At 36.9% G+C, this 12834-nt stretch overlaps 1 protein-coding gene and 1 pseudogene across 3 annotated transcripts in view; both read left to right on the top strand.

Annotated features, from left to right (window-relative positions):
* The window catches only part of Frmd5 (FERM domain containing 5), a 327706-nt gene that overhangs the window by 183558 nt on the left and 131314 nt on the right, over window positions 1-12834 (top strand). The window lies entirely within an intron of this gene.
* LOC143394017 (DNA polymerase beta pseudogene) lies at window positions 121-1291 on the top strand (annotated as a pseudogene).

Here is a 12834-nt window from a genome sequence, read left to right as displayed (position 1 = left end):
TATTTCTTTAGCTATTTTTCAGTCTCTTTGTCTCCCTGGTTCAATGCTGCACACTGTAGATAATACTAGAGAAACAGATCTTACAGTCAAAGAAAGTATAATCTCGGTTCAGCCGGTCGCACCCGCCTTGCTGGGCTGGATTGATCCTTATCCCTTCCTCAAGTCCCCGTTCCTTCTTAAGGCTGGGGGAGGCGGGCTAGTCCCTGTCTCTCCCAGGCTCTCCCTGGCTCTGGACACCCTGGAGCCCTCGGGTGCAGGCCACCATGAGTAAACGGAAGGCACCGCAGGAGACTCTCAACGGGGGAATCACGGACATGCTCATGTTATAGCAAAGTACCCACACAAAATAAAGAGTGGAGCAGAAGCTAAAAAATTGCCTGGAGTAGGAACAAAAATTGCTGAAAAAATTGATGAGTATTTAGCGACTGGAAAATTGCGTAAACTGGAAAAGATTCGGCAGGATGATACAAGTTCATCCATCAATTTCCTAACTCGAGTTAGTGGCATTGGTCCATCTGCTGCAAGGAAGTTTGTAGATGAAGGAATTAAAACATTAGACGATCTCAGAAAAAATGAAGATAAATTGAATCATCATCAACGAATTGGGCTGAAATATTTTGAGGACTTTGAAAAAAGAATCCCTCTTGAAGAGATGTTACAAATGCAAGATATTGTACTAAATGAAGTTAAAAAAGTGGATTCTGAATACATTGCTACAGTCTGTGGCAGTTTCAGAAGAGGTGCAGAATCTAGTGGTGACATGGATGTTCTTCTGACCCATCCAAACTTTACCTCGGAATCAACCAAACAGCCAAAGCTGTTACATCGTGTTGTGGAGCAGTTACAAAAGGTCCATTTTATTACAGATATGCTGTCCAAGGGGGAAACAAAGTTCATGGGTGTTTGCCAGCTTCCCAGTAAAAATGATGAAAAGGAATACCCTCACAGAAGAATTGATATCAGGTTGATACCCAAAGATTTGTATTATTGTGGGGTTCTTTATTTCACTAGGAGTGACATTTTCAATAAAAATATGAGAGCTCATGCCTTAGAAAAAGGTTTCACAATCAACGAATACACCATCCGCCCCTTGGGAGTCACTGGAGTAGCTGGAGAACCCCTGCCAGTAGACAGTGAGAGGGACATCTTTGATTACATTCAGTGGAAATACCGAGAACCAAGGATCGAAGTGAATGAGGCCTATTCTTCCTTCCAGACATAGCCCAATAGGAGTCTTAATTTATTTCTTAACCTTTGCTATGTAAGGGTCTTTGGTGTTTTTAAGTGATTATTTCTTCCCCATGCTTAGCTTGCATTAGAATCAATAAAACCTCTTGTTACTATGAAAAAAAAAAAAAGAAAGTATAATCTCCTCCTAATGATAACTTACATAGAACATTGAGAACAGAAAAAATGAAGTGATAAGTATTTCGAATTAGATTGTGCCAAGGATTTTATTTGTTACTTTTTTTTCCCTTAATAGGATATCAAAGATATTTTGACTAGCCTTTTTGATTATAAAACAATCCTTCTTTTAATGCCTTTAAAATACCACAGATTTTCTTTTCCAGGGCATCTTGGATGGTGTTAAACCATCATTAGCAAGCACTTAGTAGATGGTCACTGTGTGAACCAGCTGCGCTGATGAGAGTATCAACTCTAGCCGGGTGCTTTGGTGTATGCCTGTGATCCCAGCCGCTCCAGAGACTGAGGCAGGAGGAGCTCCAAGTTCAAAACCAGCTTCAGCAACTTAATGAGGCCCTAAACAACTTAGCAAGACTTTGTCTCAAAAACAACAACAACAACAAGAGAATATCAACTCTAGACCTTACAAAATTGGGTGTAACAGATTGTCAGAAAACAAACAAAAGACAGTGATAGGTGCATTAAAGATATATATCTACATCACCTGGTCACCTTCCCTTTTACTCTTAACCATCTACCTTAATATGCCAAAAATCCTGTCCTGGAAATAAATCATCTATCAGTAAGACCCAAACATAGAGGACAAGGAGACAAAGCTGACTTGGGATTTGTAGGGCAAAGGCTTTATTAAACCACATGAGAAAGGAGAATAGAAGTCAGGTGTGGTGGCACACATCTGTAATCCTAGTAGCTTCGAAGGCTGAGGCAGAAGGATAGAAGTTCAAAGCCAGCCTCAGCAACTTAGTGAGGCACTGAGCAATGCAGAGAGAGACCCTGTTTCTAAATAAAATACAAAAAAAGGACTTAGGATGTGGCTCAGTGGTTAAATCCCCAGGTTTGATCCCAGGTACCAAAAAAAAAAAAAAAAAAATGGAAAAGGAAAGAATTAGGGCTATGGATATGGAAGCCTGGACTTTCTTCTCCCACCCTATATGCTTTGTCTTACCCTTGAGACTGGAATTCTTAGGGGTGCAGCCACTCACCTATGCCTGTGGATTTATCATTAAATAAGAAAATAGTCTGAGAAGTTGGCAACATTTTGAATGCATGTGCCCAATGTGGCATTTTTTTTTTCAAGGCTCCATATGCAAAGGCCTCTATCATATTTCCTTACTAGGAGTTAATTACTCACACACCCAAACTTAATCAAATTGTTCCTCATCACTTTCTGCAGATGGCCATTAAGAGAAACTCCACACTTTATTAAAGAAGTTATTATCTCCCCTATGGCTACCTAAATCCCACTGAGACAGGGAACAGATTCGTGTTTACTGCTTAACTTTTCCTTGGAGAAAAAATGATATTTTATACTTATATATCCCATTTATATTAACTTTTTTCAAAAGTGCCTTTTGAAGTTTATTTCCATTAAGCCACAAAGTCTAATCCTTTGATCTAAACCTATAAATACTTTGATGCCAGCCTGCACTTTGAACAAATATTTCAAGTTGATAACATTAACTTAAATAATCCTACTGCCTAACACATTCTGAGATAAAATATTGATTTAAATGCTAATATAGATGTTCAGGTTTCTACTTTCTTACTGCTCTTTCCTTATACACAAAAATGGATAAACACTTAACCTTTCCTAGACAGTGGATCTTGTTTTGTAGATTACAGCAGGGTTTGAAAGTCATCATGTTTAATTTGCCTAGGCTTCATGCTATTAGATCAGTGACTTACTAAAAATCAGCACTCAATACATGTGCAATTGATTTATCAGTATACCCTATTTAAGATCTCTACTGATTAATAAAGAGTCAAATGTAATCATGATAATAAAAAAACAGAATCTGAAGGTGGGAGTGGTGGTACACTCCTGTCATCCCAGCTACTTGAGAATCTGAGGTAGGAGGATTGCTTGACCCCAGGAGTTCAGGGCCAGCCTGGGCAACATAGACCCTGTCTTTTAAAATAAAAATAATAAAATAATAATGATGATGATGAATTTCTAAAAATAGAATCTGAAAAGTTTACAAAATATTTGCAATACCCAAACTCATTTGATCTTCTTAGAAACTCCATAAAGAACAGCATATTATTATCGTCCCTTTTTATCCAGTTTATAAAATAGTGGAGCTAGACTTGAACCCAAAATTTTGTACTTCAGAATATGTGCAGTTTCCACAATATCATGCTGTATCTTTGTGGCCTATTGGGGGTATAATAAAGAACTACATTATTTGCCTGTATAAATGTTAACTACGTTATAAGGACTCTAATGGCTCCTTGGTAAAAACCCTTCAATAGTATAACAAATTCCTACTAGATTGTTTATTCTAGTGGGCTAAGCATTAAGAGTACTTTTAGTGGTTTTTACCATCTTTTCACTTTCTGACCCAATCTAACACATTTTGTCACCTCTTTAGTTTTGCAGATGTTGCTATTTAATTAGATTGCTCTGTAGAGGAAGAGAGAGCCAAGAGGCCTATTATCATAGCTGATAAGAGGCTTGGTTTTGAAGCAAAAGAGCAATGCTTCTTTAGATCCTGTGAATTGGTTGGAAACCAAGATGGTGGTCTTTTCTATTAGAGACTCTGTAGTCAGGATCCTCTTCTACATATAGGCACTACCAAGTTCTGAATATTATATTCTGAACCTCAGTCAGTACTCTAGCAAGATAATAATGATAATGCATATATAAATCAATTTTTCATTTAGTTAAAAGATAGTCCTGTAGTAAAGGAGGAAGTGACAGCCACTTTGATCCTTGACTCCTGGATAAAAGCAAACCATTCCTAAGTACAAGTCCTTCCATATGATGTAACCTTTCCCATTTAACAAACGTTTTCTCCTAGTAACTCTTTTTACTGGCAAACCATGAAAGGAAGCATGTAGACTTGGCAGATCAACCCTGAATTTTGTGTCTAAAAAAGTATTGGAATTTATGCACCAAGGGTCCAAATGACATTTGTCATTTGTCTGGGCAAAGACATTTCTGAAATTAAAAAGAATGACCTTATTTCACTTAGTGAAATGAGATGTACTCTTTAATAGAACACATTTTGAATAGCTTTTCTTAGGGCAGTGCCATCAAAAAGGATGCATTTTATATTCTTCCTTATTATCAGAAGAAAATGCATTCTTAAAATATTTTCCATAAGACAGTTATTTCTCATACTACCATTTTAAAATTCCTATTTCGAGGTGGTGATTTGCACAAAGATTAGGCATTTTTTTTCTTTTGAAGTAAAAGTAGGAGTCACAACATGATTGAAGATAAAAACTATGCTTTTCATTGATGTTTAATACATAATACCCATCTTTTTTTCTTCTTGCTCCTTAGTCCTTAGGGAAACCTATAGTTTTCAAGGTTAAGCATGTTTTTAAACACCACATGCATAATATATAGTCAGAAATTTAGGTGTGTCTGATATTTGTTTAGTTAATATTTATATGGGAGGAGGAAAGAATAGAAGTTCAATGGATTAGACAAAGGGGAATAAAGGTCAGGGAGGGGGATGGGAATAGGAAAGGCAGAGGAATGAATTAGACATGTCTTTCCTATGTTCATATATGAAGTCACGACCAGTATAACTCCACTTCATGTACAACCATAAGAATGGGATCCTAATTAGAATTTATACTCCATGTATGTATAATATGTCAAAATATACTCTACTGTCACGTATATCTAGAAAGAACAAATTTTTAAAAATTATATGGCTCTTAGAATGTCTCAGACACTGTTAAATTCTTTAATCCTGCTAATAGGACTTAAGGTATTCTTACTATCCCCATTTTCTGAGGTAAAACAGAAGTTAAGTACCTAGTACATCATGTAACTAGCAAGTGGGAGCTGAGACCCAACCCGGAGAGTCTGGCTGCAGGGTCCTTGCACTTTGCTGTCATGCTTTACATTTGTGTGAACAGCAGCCTTAGATTAGCTTGCAACAGAAAGACTCCTTTCTGCAGTGATGGCCCTGTTTTCCCCCCATCACAGATGATGCCTAGATCCCTTCCCATGCCAGTCTTTGCTTGCACCTTGCTCATCTGGCTGAGTTGAATATGTGCTGACAGGATTGGCTGGAATAGATCTAGTGATGGTCTCTGTTGAAAGTGTCTATAGGCCTTTTGCATCACTCCATAACTGGAAGAGAATTCACATTCAACCTCCAAGGTTAAAGGATGAACCACAGGAGACACTGTTCCTAGCAACCAAGCTAGAACTCAGATGTTTTCAAATTTTATTTTCTTAAATATTTGATTGTTTTTATTACTTTATTTTTTATTAGTTCTTTTTAATTATTTGTGAAAGTAGAATCCATTGTGATATAATTATACAAGCATGGAATATATCTTATTCTAATCAGAACCCCATTCTTGTGGGTGTGCATGATGGTGGGATTCACTTAGGTATTTTCATATATGTACATAGGGAAATTATATTAGGTTTATTATCTTGTCTTTCCTATTCCTATATTCTCTCACTTCCTTTCATTCCCCTTTGTCTAATCTACTGAACTTGTCTCACCCACCTTTATTGTGGTTTAGCTTCCACATATCAGCAAAAACATTCAACCTTTGGTTTTGGGGATTGGCATATTTCACTTAGCCTTATAGTCTCCAGATGCATCCATTTACTGGCAAATGTCATAAAGTTATTCTTCTTTATGACTGAGTACTATCCTATTGTGTGTGTATATCACAATTTCTTTATCCATTCATCTGCTCAAGGACACCCAGATTTGCTGCATAGCTTGGCTATTTTGAATTTTGATGCTATAAACATTATCTGACTGTGACACTGTATTATACTGACTTAAAAGTTTTTGACTGTATGCTAAGGAGTGAGATAACTGGGTCAAAGGGTGATTCCATTTCTTTTTCTTTTTCTTTTTCTTTTTTTTTTTTTTTTTTTGAGGACTCTCCATACTGCTTTCTGGAGTGGATACAAAGAACTCAAAAGACTTAACATCAATAAATAAATAAATAACCCAATCAGTAAATGAGCAAAGGAACAGAACAGGCGCTTCTCAGAAAAAGAAACATGAATGGTCAGCAAATATAAGAAAAATGTTCAACATCTCTAGCAATTAGAGAAATGCAAATTAAAACCACACTGAAATTTCATCTCACTCCAATTATCAAAAATACAAATAACAATAAATGTTGGTGAGGATGTGGGGGAAAATGTAGACTCATACATTGCTGGTGGAACTTCAAATTGGTACTTATTTGCTTTTAGAACAGCATAAGCCTATACTTTGTCAATTCATTAAATAATTTGTTCAGCAGACTTTTAAAAAGCACCATGTGCAAGGCATTATACCAAACACTTGGGACATAAATATGTACTATGCACTATGGATTCAGTCTGTGGCTAGACCTCAGAACCTAGCATTAAAGCTATGAGAAAGTACTCAAGAATTTTCAAGTGCCTAAGTTACTGGTGAACTTTGGGAATGTATCTTTTTCTTAACTTAGGTATTGATAGTAATGGCATTTTGTTTGTTTATGTGAATGTTTTCTTGTGCTGGGGATTGAACTGAGAACCTTGTTTATGCTAAACCATTTCTCTACCACTGAGCTACATCCCCAGCCCCTAATATGACATTCTTGACTTAAGGTATTTATGAAAAGTGTAAAATTAGATGAGCAAACTATTAAATGTTGACAATTTAAAAGTTAATGTGTGCTTTTCATTATTAGGATGAATATTTTTATTAATAAGGTAAATATTTACTATCTTTTGGACTGAAATTAAATAGATGTATTTGTGAAATATGTAGGATTGAGACTTAGTCTTTGATAAACAAAGAAGGTCACTTCATACTGGTAAAGGGAACTATCCATCAAGATACTATGATTGTAGATATTTATGCCCCAAATGTTTGTGAACCTACCTATACAAAACAAATCCCACTTGACATAAAGAGTCAGAAAGACCCCAGTAATATGGGATGACTTCAGCACAGTTCTTTCAATGATACATAAGTCATCAGATATAATCTAAGTAAAGACTCTTTAGACCTAAAAAGACTATCAAATGGACCTAACAGACATCTATAAAATATTCATCCATAAACAACCAAATTCACTTTCTTCTCAGTTGCACATGGGAAATTTTCCAAAACAGAGCATGTTTTAGGACACAAAGTAAGTCTTAGCAAATATACAAAAAAAAATCAAGATAATTTCTTGGATCATATCAGATCATAATAGAATAAAATCCAAAATCAATAGCAAGAAACAAACAGAAGCCATTTTAACACATAGAGATTGAATATTATGCTTTTAAAGGAAGATAATGAGTTACAGAAGAAAGCAGAAAAGAAATTTTTAAAAATTTTTAGAAACAAATGAGATTAGGGGTACAATATATCAAAAATCTCTGGGGAAAGTATGAAGGCAGTTTTAACAGGAAAGTTGTAACGTTAAATGCCTACATTTTTTAAAAAAGCATAAAATGAACTTTTAAAGAATATAATAACTTGCCAGTAATTAACAGGGCTTGGGTAAACCCAAAAGATTACTATGTTAAGACCAATTATATTACATACCCTACAAGTGTACCTCCATCCTATTAATTGAGATCAGCAAATAACATTAGTAGGCATATTCTATAATTTCCCCCAACACTTCTCAATGTCATATCTGTTCAGTGCAGATGTTTAGAAAGTTGGTCACCAATTTTGAAAAAGACCTATCAAAATGTGTTTTTTAATTTTTTTTTTTTTTTTTTTTTGTGGTGCTGGGGATTCAACCCAAGGCCTTGTGCATGTGAGGCAAGCACTCTACCAACTGAGCTATATCTCCAGCCCTGTTTTTTAAAATCTATTGATAAAATGGTTAGTCTTATTTAATTTGATATGGAAACTTTATCACTTAATGCCATATTCTGCTACAGGCTTGAAATGGCTAAATACACTTGAATTCTGAGATTTCTCACTAAAAACCTAGAGGTATCAAAAGACTGATACTTTAGGTATAGACCAAGGAGTGGGACAGCTGGGTCAAATGGCAGTTCTGTTCCCAGATTTCCAAGGAATCTCCATACTGCTTTCCATATTGGCTGCACCAATTTGCAGTCCCATCAGCAATGTATGAGTGTGCCTTTTCCCCCACATCCTCTCCAATTCTTATTGTTTGTATTCTTCATAGCTGCCATTCTGACTGGAGTGAGATGAAATCTTAAAGAGTAATTTCGATTTGCATTTCTCTAATTGCTAGAGATCTTAAACATTTTTTCATATATTTGTTGATTGATTGTGTATCATCTTCTGAGAAGTGTCTGTTCAGTTCCTTGGCCCATTTATTGATTGGATTGTTTATTTATTTATTTTTTTGGTGTTTAGCTTTTTGAGTTCTTTATATACCCTTAAGATTAGTGCTCTATCTGATGTGCATATGGTAAAAATTTGTTCCAATACTTTAGGCTCTCTATTTACCTCACTGATTGTTTCTTTTTCTTAGAAGAAGCTTTTTAGTTTGAATCCATCCCATTTATTGCACTATTGATTTTACTTCTTGCACTATAGGCGTCTATACCCAAAGGACTTAGAAACAGCATACTACAGGGACACAGCCACATCAATGTTTATAGCAGCACAATTCACAATAGCTAAACTGTGGAACCAACCCAGATGCCCTTCAATAGATGAATGGATTAAAAATATGTTATATGCACACAATGGAATATTACTCAGCAATAAAAGAGAATAAATGGCATTTGCAGGTAAATGAATGGAGTTGGAGAAGATAATGCTAAGTGAAGTTAATCAATCCCAAAAAACCAAATGCCAAATGTTTTCTCTGATATAAGAAGGCTGATTCATAGTGGGATTGGGAGAGAGAACATGGAGGGGGTATGGGGGTAGAAAAGATGGTAGAATGAGATGGATATCATTACCCTAAGTACATGTATGAAGGTGGGAATGGTGTGAATATACTTTATATACAACCAGAGATATGAAAAATTGTGCTCTATATGTGTAATATGAATTGTAATGCATTCTGCTGTCATATAAAACAAATTAGAATAAAAATAAATTTAAAAAAGAAAAAAAATTTAAACAAGTCACTTAAAGTCAATTCACAAAAAAAAAGAAAGAAAGAAAGAAAGAAAAAATGCTATCTGCAGAGTGTTTAGGAAGGGTTAGAGTCCCTCCATACCCAGAAAGACTTTGGAAGTGTCATTTATTCACTGGGGCATTTATACATTCTTGTTGTATCACTGACCCCTGCCTCCTCTGCTTCTGATCTAGCCCTGCATGATGATCTCTGTTATCTACAGACTCAAGATCCAGGACTAGTAGTTTATTAGGAGCAAGTCCAGTCTACAACAAGTCTTCTGCTCTCAATCCTGGGTGGCAATCAATAAGTTACTTGGTCTTTTGGGTCCCTGCATAAGCATCAGGCTTATATTAGCTTATCCGATGCCACCATGTGAAGCCAGTCTCCCTTCCTAGTCCTTCTGCCCTGGTCCTTGGGCTCCTCTGTGGTTCTTTGTGAAGATTTGAGCCTCTCTGACCTTCTCACATGGTTCTTACTAGTAGACCCTCCTTCTCACACCTCCTTAAAATCTTATATTGACTTTCCAACAAACAGCCAGATCTACCCGACACCAAGAGCTGCTGCCATACCAAAGCCTTACTAGGGCTCCAAACTACATAGTTGGTTATTCCCCATACTTATCCTCCACTTTCAGGATGTGGATTTCATAAGTGACCCCAGTACTGCACAGGTGTTTCTGAATTTAACCCTCACCAGAGTACTTTTGCCTTTCCCTCCCTTATCTGTGTCCTGTCAAAAGCATCTCCATCTTGAGTCTCTAGTGATTGCCACCTCTTATTAGTTTTATGTTTCACTTATAGATGTTACTACATCAGCTAGCACCTACCAGTTGGTGAGTCCTTTTATTATTTCTGTTGGTCTTGGCTCTCCTAGTAAGATTGTGAACTCCTATGAGGCCAGGAACTAATGCAAGCACTTTATTTTATTTTTTGTGTTCCTTATTGTCTCTACCAATACTAAATATATTTTTAAATAAATAACCCTTGATAATAATATCCCAGTAACATAATAAAAAACATATCAACCCTCACTATATACTAGCCATCATGTACATTATCCCATTTATTCCTCACAACAGCTCTATAAAATGGTAACTGTTGTTGTCTCCCTTTTGTCATTGTCATTGGCACTGGCAGAAATCACATAACTAGTGAATGGTAGGGGGCCAGAGAATCAGACTTCACAGTCCATGATCAAGAACCACTACAATTCATTGTATCAGTGTATCTATACCTGGATAACAAAATCTGGACAAGCAACAACCCTTTTAGGAGTCTAGAGCTTCTTAGGGGAACTTACTCATTACTTTTGTCAATATTTGTCACTATCTATTGAATCCTTAAAAAGAAGAGCCTTTATTAACTTGCTCGTTGTTGGGAGTAGACAGATGATGAATTTTTTAAAAAATATTTTTTAGTTGTAGCTGGACACAATATCTTTAATTAATTTATTTATTTTTATATGGTGCTGAGGATTGAACCCAGGCCTAGCCGTGCTAGGCGAGCTCTGTACCGCTGAGCCACAATCCCAGCCCCAGATGATGAATTTGGGAAAGAAAAAGGAGAGGCAAGCAGTAGACAGATGGACACCCACAGATATGAACTGAATAACTCATTTGACCCTTCTTTAACCCTTGCACTTGACACCTCTGGTTTCTGCTCCTACCAGAAATCTAGTGAAGCTGTTCCTCAAGGTCCCACTGACATCTCCTCAAATCTGGCATTTCCTCTTTTTTTTTTTTTTTTTGTTAGTTGTTGTTGGGCCATTTATTTATGTATTTATTGTGGTGCTGAGAATTGAACCCAGTGCCTCACAAATCCTAGGCAAGTACTCTACCATTGAGCTACAACCCCAGCCCTGGCATTTCCTCTTTGACCTCTGTGTAGCATTCCTATGGTGACTCCCTCTTGAGCTTCTTTCTTTCTTTATTTTGTCACAGTCGGCTGATTCTCAGATTATTGCTCTGACTGTGCTTCCTGTGATTATGTTGTCTGGTGCATTTTCTTATCCTAAATGTAAGCATTCCCTAAGGTTCTGTCCTTGACCCTCCTCTATCCTTCACTCTCTCCTTTGGTGATCTTGTTCTTTTTCATGGTGTCAGATCTCATTAGTATACACAATACTCTCACATCTATAATTTTGATGGTCCAGACCTCTCTCCAAGGCTCCAGTCCCATGTTCCCAAAGCCTGTTAAATACCTTCACTATCTTTTCAGTTTGTCCAGAACCATACATCAAAGGTTGTGTCAAAACTCCTTCTGTTTCTCTCTGGGGACCTTATTCTTTTTTTTTTTTTTTTTTTTTTGGTACCAGGGATTGAACTCTGGGGCACTCAACCACTGAGCCTCCCCAGACCTATTTTGTATTTGATTTATAGACAGGGTCTCACTGAGTTGCTAAGAGCCTCACCATTGCTGGGTCTGGCTTTGAACTCCTGATCCTCCTGTCTCAGCCTCCTGAGCCACTGCGGTTACAGGCATACACCATTGTGCCCAGCTCAAGCTTTTTCTTTAATGACATCAATATTCTGCAATTTGACTCATTGTTCTTTTTGATCCCCAGAACAGTTAGTGGTTGCCTGGACTTGTTGAATTATGTCCCAAATATCTGTCAGCTTTGTCTCTCAATTCTGATTGCCACAAATTTCATTGCTCCCTGATTAATTTTTCCTGAGAACAATTTTTGTCTTCAATTCTCTGCTTAAAACTCTTAACGATGAACGGTGTTTTAGGCAGCTTTTTTGTTGCTGTGACCAAAAGACCCAGGGCTTCACACCTGCTAGGCAAGCGCTCTACTGCTGAGCTACAATCCTATGCCCAGATCAGTTGTATTTTTTTTTTTAAGAATTTCAAAGAGCTTTTTTTTTTTTTTTTTTAATTTTTTGTGGGGAGGATGCTGGGGATTAAATCCAGATCTTTTTTTTTTTTTTAGAGAATTTTTTTAATGTTTATTTTTTTCGGCAGACACAACATCTTTGTTCATATGTGGTGCTGAGGATCGAACCGGGGCCGCACGCATGCCACGCGAGCGCGCTACCGCTTGAGCCACATCCCCAGCCCTCAAAGAGCTTTAATGACAAAAAGAGTAAAAGAACAACACCAAGGAACATCACAATCAAGTTGCTCAAAACACATGCTAAAGTGGAATTATTAAAAGCAGCCAGACAAAATGTTATAGCATGTATAGAGGAACAAAGACAAGGACAACAGCAGATTTATAACAACTTTAGAGGAGGAAAAGATTATTTGGGACTCATGGTTTCAGAGGTCTCATTCCATAGACTGCCAACTCCATTGCAGTAGGCCAGAAGTGAGGTAGAACATAGTGGCAGAAAGGTGTGAAAGGAGGAAAGCAGCTCAGAACATGGCCACTGGGAAGCAGAGGGAGACT

Source organism: Callospermophilus lateralis, chromosome 3, assembly GCF_048772815.1.
Source record: "Callospermophilus lateralis isolate mCalLat2 chromosome 3, mCalLat2.hap1, whole genome shotgun sequence".
Taxonomy (NCBI): domain Eukaryota; kingdom Metazoa; phylum Chordata; class Mammalia; order Rodentia; family Sciuridae; genus Callospermophilus; species Callospermophilus lateralis.
This window is presented reverse-complemented; position numbering and strand designations above follow the sequence as displayed.